A 19,363-nucleotide genomic window follows, 5' to 3' on the forward strand; every position below is an offset into this window, starting at 1 on the left:
GTACAAGAAATCAATAACAGGAGGAACTTTAAAAACTGTACAAACATATGGAAATTAAAATACATGTTCATGAACAACGAATAAAGAAATAAAAAAATTAAAAATTTATTGAAATAAATAAAAAGAGAAACACAACATAACAAAACCTGTGGGATGCAGCAAAAGCAGCTGTAAGAGGAAAAGTACGTAGCTATAAATGCCTACATCAGAAAAGTAAAAAGATCTCAAATAGCCAACCTGACAGTACACCTCAAGTAATGAGAAAAACAAAAAAATCAAATGTTAAAATTAGTAGAAAGAATATCAGAAAGATTAGAACAGAAATTTTACAAATAGAAACAAAAAATATAAAACACAAAAAAATACAAAGAGTCAATGGAACAAAGAGCTGGGGGGTTTGAAAAAAAAATCAAAATTGACAAGCTTTAACTAGACTAAGAGAAAGAGAAAGAAAGCCGAAATAAAATCATAGATAGCTAAGGCTAGGCATGGTGGCTCACACCTGGCAACCTAGCACTTTGGGAGGCCGAGGCTGTTTGGATCACTCGAGGTCAGGAGTTTGAAACGAGCCTGGCCAACATGGTGAACTCTCTCTACTAAAAACACAAAAAATTACCTGGGTGTGGTGGGAGGTATCTGTAATCCAGCTACTGAGGAGGCTGAGGGAAGAGAATGGCTTGAACCCGGAAGGTGGAGGTTGCAGTGAGGCAAGATCATGCCACTGCACTCCAACCTGGATGACAGAGGGAGACTCTCTATGACATGCTTGAACTTTCTGACTTGTCCTATCTGTCCCTATTTCCTAAATAATTAGTCATTCTACTTTAGGACAAGAATTTGCCATACAAGATCCTCTCTCATGTAACATTTCTTCATAACATTTCTAACCATAAACACATCTTCACATCCACAATTTTCTTTGTATCTCTCCTCCCTACTAATTTCTTATGCCCACCCAAATCAAAAAAGATCAGGTAATGCAAGGCAAAACAGTAGAGCCTTAGATTTTGAGAGGGACCTGTCTGCTTACAGTTCTTGGGATTCCATGAGGAAAACAGAGGTTTCTCCTAAAAGGGGGTCTGTGGCACCTTCCGTTTTTCCCATGGAGTCTCAGGCTGTCAGAAATTATCTCCGGTCCTCTCATGTGGGCATCAAGAGTGGCAACAATACAGACTAGGAAAGTAATTCAGACAACTAAGAAGAAAAAGAAAAACTCAGTACTACTTTCATTGTAAAGACAGAAAACTGAGGCACCATGCAGTTTAAAATTTTATGTTTACATAGTGTTAGACTCCACAGCTCTCTTTTAACCATCCTGTAATTCTGCTAACTCTATGTCCGTCACTGATTCACTTGTATGGTAGCTTGTGGCCCCCTTAGAGCTTGGAACCTGGGTTTCATTTCCTGCTCTACAGCTATATAATTTAACAATTTTCCTCTGGATTTGTTGGATTCTAACGCTATATATCCCAAATTTTATTAATATTACTGAATATTAATGGAGGCTGTGCTATCTTTAGTCTGTAGAAATATTAAACAACCTACAAAGGACTATATGAGGTTAAATAGTATTAATATTTCTATATGCTTTAAAACATTGAGGCAATGTATTGAGAAACACACCTAAGAAACTGCAACCAATCCACTCTGGACAAAAATTTAGACACTATCTCTTCAACATAAGCTATCTAGTGGCATTTTTACATATCCTTACACATATCAACAGTATTTTACATGCTCATAACTTTAAAAATAAAAAGTGTCACAATTATAGACCTTATGGATTTCTGTGGACTTGAAAAATGATACAATATAGATTGTTTCTTTAAAGTAGTCAACAAAATGCATAATCTTCGAGTAATCACTAAAAAAAAGATTTCATACCAAAGGTAGTAATACCAGAAATAAAAAAGGGCTCAACACTGCAGGTTCTTGAAGGCAAAAGTTAATAGAGACTTTGTTCTGGTTGTGAATCTTGGCCTTAAAACATTATACACATGATCCTCCCTTCCTTTTCCTGTTGCAAAGATGTGATGAACCAGATTTGCTCATGCAGATGACAATACTCTGGAAAATGGTGGCAGAGAAATAAAATGAAAGGAATACAGTTCACTTAATGATCTCATAAATTGGAACTAATTACCCCCCGACTCTTGCATAGCTCCAGACTATGTGAGAGAGATGAAATGGCTGTTTGCTAGCAATATTTTATTTGATGATTCATTTTTGATTCCTTGAATAACTACTTACAACACGTTAACAGGATCATAAAAGTATAGCTATTCAAGTAACCAAATAATTATGCAATCAATGTTTTTCCTCATTTCTAAAGCATAGTAATGGACTGATTATTTTAAGAATACAACTTGGTGACAAGTAGTTTATGTTTAACTCAGTTTTGGTTTGTTGTTTGTTAAGGCCATTGCTTAGGATAATGAAAACAAGAGGAGGAGAAACAAGAATATAAACAAGAAATAGAAGCAGCAGCATAAGAAAATGAAGATGAACAAGAAGATGATGATTAGAAGAAGAAAAAACAGACTGAAAGAAGGGAAGAAGAACAGGTGCGGGAATTACAAAGCCTATTATGATACCTTATTTCCCCTCCTGATTTATGAAATTTGAAAAAATTTCAAGACTTTTCACAACAAAGCCAAGCTAAAAGATACACCAATAGTCACCCCCTAAATTTTGCTAAGAATAAGACAATGTTGCCACTCACACCTGGCCCAGGCACCATTAGGAGGAGGGCACCTCCAGATTCTGCAGGAGGAGGAGGAGGACTCCTCCTTGCCGTGGCTGGGCCTCCACTGCTGCCACCTAAGCCCAAGGTACAGCACCCGCAGCTGCCTCCCCACTTCAGGCCAGGCTGGGCCCGGTGGGCTCCACAGCATTCCCACTCCCACTTCTCGGATCCCAGACTTGCTGCTGCTGCCACCACTAATGCCAACACCAACATGACCACCGCGCTGTTGCCCTCAATGCACCGGCCCACCCTACAAGCTTCCTACCACCTCCAGGAGGCCCCCGCAGACACTCTCCTACCACTCCACCACTCTGGTCAAGCTGCAGTCTCTGTCTCTGCCACCAACTGCAGCGAGGTGAGCCACAGAACCATGCCATCTGCAGGCTCCAGCCTCCAGCGTGCAACAGATGACTCCTCCATCTCCTGGCTCGAAGCATATGGGTGGTAAAAGCCAGACGTGCCTAGAACAGGATGCAGGGAGTGGTAGTGTTAGAGGCTTACCTTGTCATGCTGGCCACTGGGTGGCAGGGGCTGGTTTCAGCAAAGGCACAACTGGGACCTGGGGTGGGTGTGACTGCCTTTGCTGAAACCGGCCCCTGGCTAGGTCCAGCTGGCCAGGAACTGCTGGGCCCACCCTGGCTGCACTCCTTGGTGAGCATGAGAAGCAGAAACTCAGACCCAGCTAGCTCTCTCCAACCAAGTGCCAGTTCCTGCTTCTGATGCCTCCACCCTCAGGACCCTGTTCCCCCGTGGTGCCCGATACTCTGTGCCCAGGGGTCCCAGATTGTCTCTGCAACACAGTGAGAAGGTGCAGGCCCGGGAACCATGGCGGGTGGGGGGCCTTACCCTGCTCAGGATTCCCAAGGAAACATTGCATGCCTGCCACACTCCAGCACGAGCAAACAGAGGTTGCCAGCTAGAATCTAGAGTCTGGGAAGAGGACGGCCACTTCCTTGGAGGCCACAGCTATCGCAGCCACCCCCCATAGCCCATTGCCAGAAGCAGCAGTGCAGTGCAACCCCCAATAGTGCCCCCCCACTGGCATGCCACAGGGCATGTAAACCTGATAGTGCCCCCAAACTGCCCCACTGCCCCCAGCAGTGCAGCCAGGGATAGCGCCCCCAACCAGCCCTTGCTGGGGGTAGTGACAGCCCAGATAGTGCCCCCAACCTGCCCCCCTGCCATGACAGTGCAGGAGCTGATAGCACCCCTAACCCTCCCCCTAGCTGGCGGTCAGCCCCCTGTAGTACACACAACCACCCCCACCACCAGGCAGTATAGCCCCCACCAACTCCGCCAACCCATGCCCCCGATACCCCCACCGGCAATGTGACCTTGATAGTGCTCCTATCCAGGGTAGTGCATCCCTGGATAGCTCACCTACCCTGCCACCTTTCTACCATGCTGGCCAAGCTGCAACCTCCGTCACCTCCACCAACCGCAGTGAGGCGAACCTAGGTGCCACAGGCTCAAGCCTCCAGCTCGGGGTATGTGGCTCCCACTTCCTGTTCTCTAAGCTGAGCTCCCAGCTTCGATTCTGATTGGATGAGAGCAAGTCTTAGGACAACCAATCACAGCATGAAAATAAAGTCCAATCAGAAATAGGACTAGAGGTTTTCTCTCATCCAATCAGAATATGTAGTCCAGGAACCTCATTTGCATAACCTCATGTATAAAGTATGCAGAAGGGGGCGTCAGGCCATTCCAGGCTCTTGTGTGGCTGCTTGCGCAGCTGCTCCGTGCCAGGCTTAGAGGACCAGGAAAAGGGGTAGTCACTTGCCACAGCTGGAGGCTGGAGCGTGTGGCACCACAGCTCGCCTCGCTGTGGTGGGTGCTGGCGACAGAGACGGCAGCTCGGCTGGAGTGGTAGGAGGGGGTATATAGTTTTTGGGTAGATGGAGGGATAAAGAGAGTGGCTAGCAGCAAAGGGAAAAGAGGATGGCAAGCAGGAGAAGGCATTGCAAAAAGACGGTGGGGAAAAGATGGTTGAAAAAAGTTTTTGGGTATCTAGGGGGTAAAAAAGGGTGGCATGTAGAAGGAAGAAAGAGGGTGGTGAGGGGGGGAAACGGGGACAAGTAGGAAGGAGAGAAGGTTTGCAAAAAGACGGTGGGGAGAAACACGATGAGGAGAACAGAAAGACTGGGGAAAGAAAAGATGTGTAAAAAGATTTTGGGTAGATGGAGGTGGAAAATGGTGGCACGTGGGAGGAAGAAAGAGAGGGTGCAGAGAGAGAGGGGGAAGAGAGAGAAGGTGGTGAGCAGGAGGGAGAGAAGATTTTGTGAAAAGTCGGTAGGGACAAGATGGTGGGGAAATAATTTTTTTTCAGTAGGTGGAGGAAAAAAAGGGTGGTGATCAGGAGAAGAAAAAAGGGTGGCGAGTAGGAGGAAGGAGAAGGTTTTGCAAAAAGACGGTGGGAAGAAAAGACAGTGGGGAGAAAAAACTGGGGGAGAAGCTTTTGGGTAGATGGAGGAGAGAAAGGGTGGCAAGCGGGAGAGTGGAAGGAGGATTGGGAAACGACGATGGAAAAATAGTTTTGGGGTAGATGGAGGGCGACAGGAAGGCGGCATGTAAGAGGAGGGGCAGGAATGAGGAAAAGAGGGTGGTGAGCAGGAGGGACAAAAGAGGGTGGCAAGCAGAGGGAGACAAGGTTTTGCCAAAAGACCGTGAGGAAGACAGTGGGGAGAGAAAAGTTTTTCGGTGCATGGAGGGGGAAAAAAGGGTGGCAAGCGGGAGAGGGGAAAAGAGGCTGGCGAGCGGGAGGGAGATAAGGTTTTGTGAAAAGATGGTGGGCAGAAAAGACAGATGGTGGGGAAAGAAAAGACAGACGGTGGGTAAAATGTGGGTAGACGCAGCGGGAAAAGAGGGTGGCAAGTGGAAGGAGAAAAGAGGGTGGCGAGAGGGAGGAGGGAAAGAGTTGGGGAAAAGACGATGGGGAAAATAGTTTTGGGGTAGATGGAGGGCAAAAGGAGGATGGTAAGGATAGAGGAAAGAAGAGGGCGAGTGGGAACGGGGATGGCTTAGTGAAAAGACGGTGGGGAAATTTGGGGGGGTAGATGGAGGAAGAAAGAGGGTGGTGAGCAGGAGTGGGGAGAAGGCTTTGTGAAAAGACAGTGGGGAGACGTTTTTGCATAGATGGAGAAGGGAAAGAGAGTGGCAAGGAGGAGGGGGGGAAAGACGATGGGAAAAACAGTTTTTGGGTGGATGGAGGTTGGAAAAGCGGGTGGCGAGCAGCAGGAATGGGGAGAAGGCTTTGGGAAGATATGAGGGAAAAGTTGGGTAGATGGAAGAACAAAAGGGGAATGAGAGCAGAAGGGAGAAAAAGAGGATGTCCAATGAGGGGGGAAAAGTTTTTGGGTAGATGGATGGCGAAAAGAGTGGTGAGCAGGAGAGTAGAGAAGGCTTTGTGAAATGACAGTAGGGAAAAATAGTGGGAAAAATGTTTTGGGGTAAACGGAGGAAGAAAAAGGGTGGCGAGAGGGAGGGGGCCAAAGGTGGTTGAGAAAAGAAGATGGGGGACAAAATTTTTGGGTGGATCTTTTTCTGAGTTTTAAATCAGATTATTTGTATTTTTGTTTGAGTAGTTTGAGTTATTTATATATTTTGTGTTGTATTAACCCCTTGCCTGATGCATAGTTTGCAAATACTTTCTTCCATTCTCTGGATTGTTTCTTCATTCTATTGATTGCTTTCTCTACTTTGCAGAAGCGTTTAAGTTTAATGCAATTGCATTTTGTGGCTTGTGTTTTTGATGTGTATTTGAAAATCCCTTGTCCTAACCAATTTCACGAGGCATTTTGCTATGTTTTCTTCTCTAGTAGTTTCATAGTTTCATGTCCTACATTTAAATCTTTATTTTCAGTAGATGGTAAGATAACAGCCTAGATGTATTCTTGTACATGTGGGTGTTGGGTTTTCCTAGCACAGTTTATTGAAGAGATTGTCCTTCCCAAATGTGTGTTTTTGGTGCCTTTGTTAAAAGAGTTGACTGTAAAAGCTTGAATTTATTTTTGAGTTCTCTATTCTGTTTCATTTGTCTATGTCTGTCTGTCATTCGTCTATGTATCTTTGTCTCTCTCTGTCTGTCCCCTACCTATTTTTTTTCTTTGGCCACTACCATGTTACTAGATTTGTGGTATATTTTGAAATCAGGCAGTGTGATGCCTCCAGCTTTTTTCTTTTTATTCGAGATTCTTTTGTCTATCTGAGGTATTTTGCATTTCCACGTGAATTTTAGCGGTTTTTTGTTTGTTTGTTTGTTTTGAGACGGAGTCTCCTTCTGTCGCCCAGGCTGGAGTGCACTGGCGCGATCTCAGCTCACTGAAAGCACTGCTTCCTGAGTTCAGGCGATTCTCCTGCCTCAACCTCCTGAGTAGCTGGGATTACAGGCGTGCGCCACCATGCCCAGCTAATTTTTGTATATGTAGTAAAGACGGGGTTGCACCATGTTGTTCAGGCTGGTCTCAAATTCCTGACCTCGTGATCCAGGCGCTTTGGCCTCCCAAAGTGCTGGGATTTACAAGCATGAGCCACCATGCTCGGCCGTTTGTTTTTTTTTCCCCCTATATCTATGAAGAATCTCTCTCCTAATTTAACATGGATTCCATTGGTTATTTAGATCACATAGGGTGATACAGATATTTTAACGATATTCTTCTAGTGCTTGGACATGAGATATCTTTACATTTACTTGTGTCTGCTTTAATATCTTGCGTCTATGTTTTATAGTTTTAATTGTGGGATCTTTCGCCTTTTAAGCTTATCTCTAGGTATCTTTTTTGGGGGGGCATTGGGTAACTACTGCAATGAAATAGCCTTCTTGATTTCTTTCTTAGGTGTTTCACTATTGGTACATGGGTGTGCTACTCATTTTTATATATTGATATTGTATCTTGCAACTTTATGGAATTTGTTTATTATTTCTAGTAGGTTTTTTGTGGAATCTTTAGGGTTCTGCATATGTATATGGTTATGTCACCTGCAAACAGAGACAATTTGACTTCCTTTTATTTCCAATTTGGATGCCTTTTATTGCATTCTCCTAATTCCTCTAGCTAGGACTTCTAGTACTGTGATGAATAAAAGTGGTAAAAGTAGCCACACTTGTTCCAGATCTTAGAAGAAGACCTTTTAACTTTTCCCCGTTGATTGTGATGTTAGCTGTGGATTTGTCATATATGAACTTTATTGTGCTGAGATTAGTTCTACTGTTGAGGCCCTCTCGTGCATTTTTCAGTTCATCAGTTGCATTTTTCAGCTTTGAGGTCTCTGTCACCTTTTTAAATTACTTCTGTCTCTTTGTTAAATTTCTTTGATAAGTTTCTGAATTACTTCTCTATATTTGAATTTCATTGAGTATCCTCAGAACAGCCATTTTTACTTCCCTGTCTGGAGAGTCTCACATCTTTGTGTGTGTGTGTGTGTGTGTGTGTGTGTGTGTGTGTGTGTGTGAGAGATGGAGTCTTACTCCATCACCCAGCCTGGAGTACAGTGGCACAATTTTGGCTCACTGCAACCTCTGCCTCCCACGTTCAAGAAATTATCCTGTCTCAGCCTCTCAAATAGCTGGGACTACAGGCACCTGCCACCACACCCAGCTAATTTTTGTATTTTTAGTAAAGACGGGGTTTCACCTTGTTGGTCAGGCTGGTTTCGAACTCCTGACCTCAGGTAATCCACCCACCTCAGCCTCCCAAAGTTCTGGGATTACAGGTGTGAACCACCACACCCAGCCGAGTCTCACATCTTTAGCTCTGGTCACTGGTGACTTATTTATTGTTGGGTGAGGTTATATTTCCTTGAATGTTCTTAATGCCTTTGAGCATATGTTCATGCCTGGGAGTTGAATAAGTGTGTATTTATGCCAGTTTTTGCAGTCTGTTCTTGTATGTGCTTGTTGTCTTTCTTCAGTCTTCCAGAAATTCCAAGAAATTCAAGATTGTTGAGTTCCCCAAGCCTGTGATCACTGCAGCTGTTACAGCACCAGAGGGCACCTTAAGCTCAGGTTCACCGTGACTTTTGCAGACTGAGGTCCCTGGTGGCCGTGACACACTTGGAGAAGATAAGGGAGGGGTTCCCTGGGTTCCCTGGCAAAGTTCTTCATTCACGTCCATCTTCTTCCCCTTGCAAGGAATCTGGGCACCAAGCTTTGTGGATCTGGGAGAAGTTTGATTTGGGCACTCTCATGGCCACTGCATCTGGTGCAACACACCTGAAGCCCATAGCCTCCCAGAGCAGAGCAGCACTGGGGTTTATCTGAGTCCTGTGGCCACTATATTGCCTGACTGCTGCTGACTTATTTAGGTTTCTAAGCCAGGTTAGTCTGCTGGTGATGAAGCTGGCCAGGGTTTGGGTCCATCCCACCAGGGTGGCAGAATCTCTTCTCCCTGCAGGGGGGTCTGTAGGTGTCTGGGAGCTCCTGCCTGGGATCAGGGCCACAGTGTTCTGCCTGACGCTGTGTCCACTGCGGTAGGGCTGACACTGGGTTCTCCTCTTTCTTTCTTAGAGAAGGAATTCTCTCTGCACTGCACTGCCTGGAGTTGGGATTGGGGTAACACAGGCAGCCCTGTGGCCACTGCAGCTGATGTCACATAGGAAGCCCACAGCCTCCCAGACCAGCAGACCGTTGGTTGTTGGAGCTCACCCATGGACCAAAGTGACTCTGGCCTGCCTGCCACTGAAATTTATTTGGGGCCTGAGGCCACTTGAATCAGCTGGTGGTGAAGCAAGTCAGGACTCAGGTTTGTCCCACCAGGGTAGTGGATTCCCTTTTAGACCAGGTCGTGTCTAAATGCTCTATCTATGGGCACTGGCCTTGAACCAAAGGCCACGGGGTTCTGCCCAGTGCTGTCCTTTACTGTAGCAGAGCTGGCACTGGGCTCCAAGGGAAAGTCCCACGGACCCTTCCTTGTCCCTCCTGCAAGAGGTGGACACATTCTCTGCACTGCACTGCCTGGGGTTGAGGGAGGGGCAGTGCAGTCACTGCAAGACTGTCTTTTCACCCTCTTTAATGTGTTTTCTCTTGTTTTTAAGCTAAAACTCGGTTCTGTGATCTGTCACCTGCTTTCTTTAGCTCTTGTGAAGGTATTATCTTGTTTGGATTGTTGGACGGTGGTTCAATTTAATATTCCTGCGGAGACGTAGTCACTGAGATTCCATCTTCCATCTCGCTCCACCTCTTCTCATTTATTTAGTTCTTCTTCAGTTTATTTCAACAATATTTTGGAGGTTTCAGAGTATTCGTTTTGAAGTGCTCTTGTTAATTTCTAAATTTATTATTTGTTTTGCCGCTATTATAAATGGGATTGTTTCTTTAATATCATTTTAAGGCAGTTCATTGACAGTACATGGAAATAAAATTAATTTTTAATATTGCATTTATATCTGGAAACCATGCCAAATTTATTATTTTGAATACTGTTTTACTGAATTTCTTAGAATTACATATATATGAGATCACGCCATCTGTAAATATAAATAATTTTATTTTTTTTCAATCAGGATGTTTTCAATTTTCTATTCTTTGCTAAATACACCTTGCTAGAATCCACAGTGTAATGTTGAGTAGAATTTGCAAGAGTGGACATTCTTGTAACTAACCCTGCCAGGAAAGGATTCACCCTTTCATTGCAGAGTGTAATGATAGCTGTGGGTTTCATAGATAACTACCACTAGTTTCAGGAAGTTATCTTACTGTCCATAACTGGAGTGTTTTCATGATGAAAATGTGTAATATTTTCTCAAATGCTTTCTGTCTGTTGAGATGCTCATATATTTTGGTCTTTTATTCTATTAATATGGTGTTTGCATTCATTGATTTTTCAAATATTAAATCAGTGGTGCATTCCTGGGGTCAATCGCATCTGCACACAGTGCATAATCTATTTTATATGTTGGTGGATTCAGCTTGGCAGTATTTTGTTGAAGATTTTTTGATTTTATAAAACAAATAAAAATACTGGTCTATATTGTTCTGTGATTCAGTTTTGGTGTCAGAGTAATCCTGTTTGTAAAATGAATTGGGAAGTATTCTCTCCCCTTTTATTTTCTTCAAGGGTTGGTGAACAATTGATATTAATTTCTCAGAGTGTTTCCTTCACCTGGGAAGCTAGCTGAGTTGAGATTTTTATTGTTAGGTTTTAAAATTACACTCCAATGTTTTAACCTTCCATAGATCTACTTATATTTTTAATTTCTCCTTTAAACTATTTTAGTTTCTGTCATTCTAGGACTTCATTCTATCTAGGCTATCTTACTTTTTCGGCATAAGATTTTTCATTGCATTCTCTTTTAATCATATTTATTTTGTAATACTGCCAGTGATGTGTTCTCTTTTATTGCCGATTTTAGTAATTTGAGTCTCTTCTCTTTTTTTCTTGCTTAGCCTAAGTAAACATTTGCCAATTCTTTTATCTTTGAAACATTTAATTTTGGTTTATTGATTTTCTCTGTTTCGTATTCCCTATCTTTCTGTTATCCTAACTCTATTTTCCCCCATCTTTATTTTATTTATTTATTTATTTATTTATTTATTTTTTTGAGATGGAGTCTGGCTCTGTCACCAGGCTGGAGTGCAGTGGCGTGATCTTGGCTCACTGTGACTTCCCACTCCCTGGTTCAAGTGATTCTCCTGCCTCAGTCTCCCTAGTAGCTGGGATTACAGGCACACACCACCAGGCCCAGATAATTTTTGTATTTTTAGTAGAGACAGGGTTTCACCATTTTGGTGAGGATGGTCTCAAACTCCCAACCTCAAGCAATCCACCCGCCTCGACCTCCCAAAGTGGTGGGATTACAGGCATGAGCCACCTTGCCTGGCCGGCTTAACTCTAAGGAAATGTTTATCTTTAGGAACATTGTATTTGGTTAATTAAAATTTTAGATTCTGGAGCATCAACTGTTCTCTTACATGAAAATAAAAGCATGAATTGAGAAATAATGGGTTCCCCAATTTTTTGTGGGGTGAACAAAACAACTATCCATGTACATACAGTTTTTGGTTCCCCAGATCATTGAGCCAACTTGGCCAAAATAAGTAACCCCTCATTCCTTATCTTAAGAAGGTGGTCTTGCCTTGCTTGGAGACGTTAAAATGAATTCACTGGATGTAGTTACTTTTAAGAATATCAGTTTACTTCATGTCCCATTTTCAACCAGTTACCGTACCTGGAATAATAGAATCAAATTGTGTCATGCACAGGTAAATAAGTAAATTCTGTCATTTAATATCTAAATTATGTATATATATTTACATAGCTATATTTTACTTGTAATTGGATGAAGATAAGCCTTTGTATGTATGCTCTGTGTAAAATATGCTGTCTATATTCTCACGATTACAAAGAATAGATTGAGTAACGGAATGTATTTGAATTTTACATATATCTTTCATTTACTAGCAGAAATAAAATCTTAGCACTTGATTTAGTAAATTCCTGCATTTAAAATAAGATGTTACTTTAGCAGAAACAAAATTTATCTTAATGGGATAATAATTCACTAGTTTACCTCTGATGAGCATCAGCTAGTATTTAATCCATTGTGAAATTACACAGCATCAAAATAAAGTATAATACAGTTAAAATACAAAAATTATCTTATTGATTAATTTAGACATCAGAAGTTAGATTATAAAATCAAGGTATTTTTGGTGTTTGTTTTGTTTTTAGGATATTAGCATATACTACCAAACGTGAACCATAGTAAAAGCTCTTCAGTAACACTTACTATTCCGTTTTCAAATAACCCGAATTTATGTGTCAGGTTGAAAAGCTTTTAGATGAGTGGTTTATGTTTCTGTATGTATCCAAATATTTGTATATCATGTAGACAGCCTAAGAAAATATGCACGTATGTCAGCTATTGCATAGAATGGTAAAGAATACATTCTTAAAAGAAAGAAGAGAGTAAGATACATTCACTTAATGTTCCAAATAGGTCTCTAGTATCTCAAATGTACTATTCACCCATTACTTTCAAACATTATATCAGGGCCAGGCACCGTGGCTCATGCCTGTAATCTCAGCACTTTGGGAAATTGACGTGGGTGGATCACTTGAGGCCAGGAGTTCCAGGCCAGCCTGGCCAACATGGCAAACAGCTGTCTTGACTAAAAAAAAAAAAAAAAAAACTAGGCATGGTGGCATGCCCCTGTAATACCAGTTACTTGGGATGTTGAGGCACCAGAATCATTTGAACCTGGGAGTCAGGGTTTGCAGTGAGCTGAGATCATGCTGCTGACTCCAGCCTGGGCAACAGAGCAAGACTGTCTCAAAAAAACAAAACCAAAAATGTTGTATCATGGTATGTGATTAATCTGAATTCAAAACATTTTAACATAAACTAAATGAAAATTATACAAAATTTTGTTTGTTTTATTGCATTCTCCTATCTAATTCAATTCTATTTGTTTTGAATTTACCAACAATTCAAATCTTGCTGAGAATATTTGCACTGTAAATATTTTTGTGATTATTGGTTATATTCAAATTCACTCTCATTTTCAAAGCAACATGTATAAAATTATTATTAAAATTGTACATAGCTTGAAATAATATGTTGAATATAATTGTCATGGGATACATTTATATATAATAATTAAAAGCACATTACAATGCTTATAGCTGATCTTAATATTACTTAACCTTAGAAATATAGAATAAATGATAGGAATAATATGGGAGACAAAAGACTGTGTGAAAAGCCACATATTGTATATCTCTATTGTGTTTATTAAACTTTTTTTCTCACTGCACTTACAAGTAAATTTGTCATGGACCATGGTAATTTTTATTGTAATCTTACTGTAGGTACATTCTGTTAGCAGGTTAAATAAAATACATGATCAAAGTCAAAAATATATGCAAGGAAAATATAGAAAATTTAAGTTACAAAAAGCTACTGTTGGTCGCCAGTGGCCGGCAGGCTGGCAGCCCTAACACAGGCAGGGCTGCGAGTGCAGTCACCCAGGTCTGCAGGAGCAGCAGGCCGAGGCCAGCGGAGATGACCCCGATGAGACCACTTCAGGTCGGGGCTGAGTGTGGGCGCATGGTTCCCGGCAGCGTGTGACCCAGTCCTGGCCCTCCGCCGCCCTCTGCATGTTAAGTGTCCGTGGGCCCCAGGGCCGCAAAGAGGCCTTCTGCCTGGGGCAGTATCAAGGCCACAGAGTTTTCCTCCAAAGCCACACCTCGACTGGAAGGGGCGAGTTCAAGGACTCTGTGGGTGGTAGCCATGGGCAAATGCAGAGCTGCTGCTGTCGCTTTGCAGTGCCTGTAGGACTTAGAGAGCCTGGAGCCTCGGTTCCCTGGACAGCACCCAGATCACCCTGTATCAGGGACACAGTTCATTCCCACCTTCCCTAACTCTGGAGTAAAATCTTGAGGCTGTCATCTGGGGAAGCCACCTTGTCCATTCAGCCATGAAGACAGAAACAGTGCCATCGTTCCAGGAGACTCCAGCTGGATCCAGCTGTCACCTTAATAACCTGTTGAGTAGGCGAAAGGTGATGGCTGTGGGGGTCTTGCTTGCTGGCTCCTGGTCATACACCTTCTGGTCAGTGTGTGGCTGCTGTGCCTTCTGTCTGCATTGCTAGTGGTGCTAGGAGGATGGCTGGGCTCCAGTGTCTCTGGAGTGGCTTCAAGTCCACTGCTTCTGGAAGGCTTCATCCCATTGGCCACCTGTCCTCTATGCCCTGAGGCAGAAAGACAGCTGGAACAGGAGACCAACCGCACCATCCAGATGTGATTATTTGAGATTTTGTATTATCCTTGTACCATTCTGTGAGCCAGGAGCCAGCCTTTGCGGAGGAAATGGAGGTAGCCATGAAAGAGTTGGTCCAGGAGCTTCAGAGGAGTATGAGCATGATGGACCGTCATGCTCATGCCCAGAGTGTTCTGACTCTCTGTCGTTTTTCACCTGCAGAGCTACATTCAGGCAAAGGAGGCCACTACAGGGAAGAATGGTCCAGTTGAGCCTTCCCACCTCTGGGAGGCTTACTGCCAGGCTACTGCCCCACATCCTGCTGTGCACAGCCCCAATGCTGAAGCCACCTATACGTGTGGTATTGTGAATTTGTTGCTTCAAGGGCTAGTGCCCAAGTCCCACTTGGAGACTCATACTGGATGCCATGTAGTGGTTGAACTCATCATATGCAGTGTAGTCTTACCACTGATCAGCCAGCTGTCAGATCCTGACTGGATCCACCTTGTCCTCATGGGTATCTTTTCCAAGGCCAGAGATCCAGCACCCTGCCCAGCCAATACCCCTGAACAGCCCTCAGTGCCCACATCTCTGCCACTGATTGCTGAGGTACAGCAGCTTCCAGAAGGGAGAGCTCCTTCTCCAGTAGCAGCCCCAGGGTTCCTAAGTAAACAGTGATCCAGAGATTCCTGCAGGCCCCTCCTCAGAGGTTGAAGGTGGCCATGAAGCTATAGAGGGAGATTTGGGTGGAATGTCTGAAAAAAGAAAAGTAGGAAACAACTCATCTCATTTCCTATAGCCAAATATTCGAGGCCCCCTGTTCTTATGTGGAGACTCAGAGCTGGAGTCTCCGCTGTCTGAAGTAGGCTAAGAAATCATCATGCTCGATTCCAGGCCACTTTCTGTCTGGCAGGATTCAGGATGCCCTGTGTGCCCTAGAGGGTTCCCAGGCTCTGGAACCCAAAGATGGTGAGGGATCTGAAGGAGCAGAGGCTGAGGAGGGTCCAGGGACAGAAACAGAGACAGGCCTGCCTGTCTCCACACTGAACTTCTGCCCAGAGATCCAGATTGACACAGCAGACAAGGAGATAGAACAAGGAGAAGTTACCACCTCTGTTACAGCTTTGCTGGAGGGGCCGGAAAAGACCTGCTCCTCACGGCCCTCATGCTTAGAGAAGGATCTCACCAAAGATGTGACCTACCTTGATCCTAGTCTGCCACCAGTTCTGCTTTCCTCCTCTCCACCTGGTCCTCTCAGCTCAGCCACCTTAAGCTCTGAGCCCCTAAGCAGTCCAGATGGCCCAGTTGTCATCCAGAACCTTCATATCACTGGCACCATTACAGCCCGAGAGCACAGTGGCACCAGATTGCACCCATACACACTCTATACTGTGAAGTATGAGACAGCCCTTGATGGTGAAAACAGCAGCCTGCAGCAGCTGGCCTACCACACTGTGAATCACCACTATTGGGAGTTCTTGAATCTGCAGGCTGTCAGGAGAAGAAACCAGATCTATGAAAGTTCATTAAAAATGTGAAGGGTCCTAAAAATCTCTTTCCAGATCTTCCATTTGGAAACATGGACAGTGACAGAGTAGAAGCCTGTAAGAGCCTCCTATAATAATTCCTGAAGCAACTGTGTGCCATTCCAGAGATTGCTAACAACAGTGAGGAGGTGCAGGAGTTTCTTGCTGTGAACACAGATGCTCGCATTTCCTTTGTCAAGAAACCATTTATGGTCTCTAGAATAGAGAAGATGGTGGTGAGTGCCATTGTGGACACCTTGAAGACAGCGTTTCCTTGCTCTGAATCCCAGAGCCCCACAGAGAAGCTGAGTGAGGCCGAGACTGAAAGCAAGCCCCATACAGAAGGCAAGAAGGCTAGCAAGTCCAGGCTGAGGTTCTTACCCAGTAAAATTTCTCCAGCACTAAGTGTGACTGAAGCACAAGACAGGATTCTTTATTGTCTCCAGGAAGACAATGTGGAGTCCAAGACCCTATCCATGTCTGGGATGGAATCTTTTATTGAAAAACAGACAAAGTTACTGGAGATGGAGGCAACAGAAGCCCCAGAAAAAGATCCTGAACAACTTCCCAAAGGACATGTGGACAGCTGCTTGTCAGATGCAGCTGTGCCAGCCCACGATCCAGCAACAATGGTTCAGGAACAGAGACAGAGTTAGCTGACACAGCCCTGAATCTGCTTCTCTTGCTACTAACAGAACAGTGGAAATGGCTGTGTACTGAAAACATGTAGATGTTTCTTTGTCTTATCTTTGGTACCCTAGTTCAATGGTGGCTAGAGGTGCAGGTAGCTAATTTAACAAGTCCACAGTGCTGGGTGCAGTACCTCTGGCTTCTTCAGGAGTCCATCTGGCCTGGTGGAGTTTTGCCTAAGTTTCCACGGCCTGTAAGGACCCAGGAGCAGAAACTGGCTGCTGAGAAACAGGCTTTGCAGAGCCTAATGGGAGTCCTCCCAGATCTCATAGTAGAAATTCTTGGGGTGAACAAATGCCAGCTGAGCGTCTAGTCTTGGAGTCACTACAACAACCACTCATCAACAGGCATTTGATTTACTGCCTTGGGGACATTATCCTGGAATTCTTGGATCTCAGTGCCTCTGTTGAGGAGTCCGCTGCTACCACCTCTGCTTCAGATACCCCAGGCAGCCCTAAGAGGATGGGTGTCTCCTCTTAGCTGATTATTCCCGCATCCTTCCCAGGTCAGGGAAGTAGAGTTACTTGGCCACCCAGACACCAGTGAGGAAGCCTGCGTCCTCTGGAAGTAGGCTACAGCTCAGAAGGCCTAGGCTCTCAGTGGCTCGATTCTCTCCCACTTCTGCTCCATTTGTAGCAGGTGACACGGGGTATGTGTCCCAGTCGCATGCACATTTATTTCCATGTCCCTTTTGTGGTGTTGGGATTGTTGTTGGTGAGTAGATTCTGTTTCCTTTGGGAAAAGAAGATGTGAGGTAGAGGAACAATCCCCTTTTGCTTCTCCTTTTGCTGTCCTCCCTGAGATTGTTTGCCAGAACCCGGCCCTGTGCACAGATGTACTTAATCCACCAGCACACAAGCTCTGGATAGAACAGGAAAAAAGCTATGGCCAGATTTCCTTGGAGGAAAAAACAACCTTCTGAGCTCTCTGTTCCTACCTGGAAACTAAAAATTCATTCCGGACCATTCTCAAAAACCAGACTCCTGGGTCTTACCTAGTTTCCCAACAGTTCCAGAAGAAGAAGGAGGGTAGAAAATTTTCAAAGGGACTTTTTGCTCATGTGTTGCTATTTCCCAACACATCAGCCTTATGGAAGATGTCATCAGGCTGCTTCCCTGGAAGGCTACACTTTTCCGTTCCAGAAGACTTCAAAGCTGATTGCAAAAGCTTCTGGTAAATCCACCCCACCCTTCACACCCTTTCCTGAAAGGCATTTGTACCACACATTTTATTTTTGTCTCTCCTCCCAACCCCCTGCCCTAGAGCAACTGGGTTTTTGAATTTGTGACCCTCCCGTTATCTTCAGCAAATTTGCATGACAACTTGCATATTCAGCCTCAGCTTTTCCCAGGAGAAGGTAAAGCACTTGCCTCCTGTCTTAAGAATGCAAAAAGAGTAGGAATAGCAACTTGGGAGGATGAAATCTCCCTTCATAAGTCTTTGATGGGGAACTTTTATTGCTCTGAACAGATAAGATTAGCAAACTTACAAGGAATAGCTTCTTATTTCCTGTTCCTTACGGTTAGAATTAGCCTTTAAAGAACTCCAGCAAAGTGTACTGTCAGGCCACGACATCTATTGGAAAGGCAAAGAAATTAGGAATTGTTGGAGGAGAAGGATAAATCAGGAGGAATTGCTGGTAGAAGAGACGCAGACAGTCACAGGGAAGTGGTATATATTAAATACATGTGAATAGCTGGCAAAAAGGTGTCAGGGATGTTACTCGGAGCCATTAGGCTTCACACTTGCCTGCTAGTGCCTTGCTTTTGCTGAATTACCAGAGCCTACTACTTGGAGGAAGGTCTTGGAGTTAGACTGATGAGAAGGCAATGGGGTGCCAAAAACAAGTGTCAAAGTTCTCTTAGATTCTGAAGTAGGTGGTGAGCACACAATTAAAGTGGTTTGTGGAAGAAAAAAGATGCTTCTCTTACTGAATCTCTTGATTATAGTTTATAATCAAAATTATAGTAAAACTTTTCTCCATTTGTAAGTAATTACACATATAAAGTATCTCCCTCATTCGGTAGATTTCATATTTCTTTCAGAAATGTATATCAGGTATAAAACGTTTTGAATTCTAAATTGCATTTAAAATTATTCATTATTGGTTATATTATATAATTATAACCAAGTACATTAATGACTACATACTGTGAACTTTCTTTGCCATGTGGCACAAATAGTTAATTTACCTTTTCTTTGTTTATCTATCTTCTATGTCCTAGTCTATTTCAGTTTTCTCACAAGTAGTGGTTTTCATTGAACTACCAAAAAGTTATAAGGGCAACCACACTCGAAGAAAAACGTGTTAGTAACATATAGTTTAAAGCTTTTTATATTTATAAAATTATATTCCAAATTGTTGAATTAATTTTATTACATAGACTTGATGTCTGAAAACTTCTTAAAATAGAGAAGTTCACAATATGAGATACAGTATCTTCATATAATGACAAAAGACTTCAGTTCTGAAATTTTAGGAAAAGTTTTGCTTTAAGATTAATTAAAACATAAGTTTGCATAAGCAGAGAGCATGTAGGTACAGCTATTCTGTGGAAAACTTACTTTGTTATTAGAGCTGTTAGGAACATCTTTTGAGAATACTCAGGCTATATATGATGCTGCAAATTTATTTTCATAATTGCTATAACTGGCAGGGCAAGCAGATGATATGTTTGTAGCTATCTCGTGGTAAGCACATCTCCGG

At 43.4% G+C, this 19,363-nt stretch overlaps 1 pseudogene; it reads left to right on the forward strand.

The window, feature by feature from the left end:
• Nucleotides 1-14,159: 14,159 nt before the first annotated feature.
• LOC101138664 (sorting nexin-19-like) lies at nucleotides 14,160-17,136 on the forward strand (annotated as a pseudogene).
• The last annotated feature ends 2,227 nt before the right edge of the window (nucleotides 17,137-19,363 follow it).

This window comes from Gorilla gorilla, chromosome 22 (genome assembly GCF_029281585.2).
Source record: "Gorilla gorilla gorilla isolate KB3781 chromosome 22, NHGRI_mGorGor1-v2.1_pri, whole genome shotgun sequence".
Taxonomy (NCBI): Eukaryota; Metazoa; Chordata; class Mammalia; order Primates; family Hominidae; genus Gorilla; species Gorilla gorilla.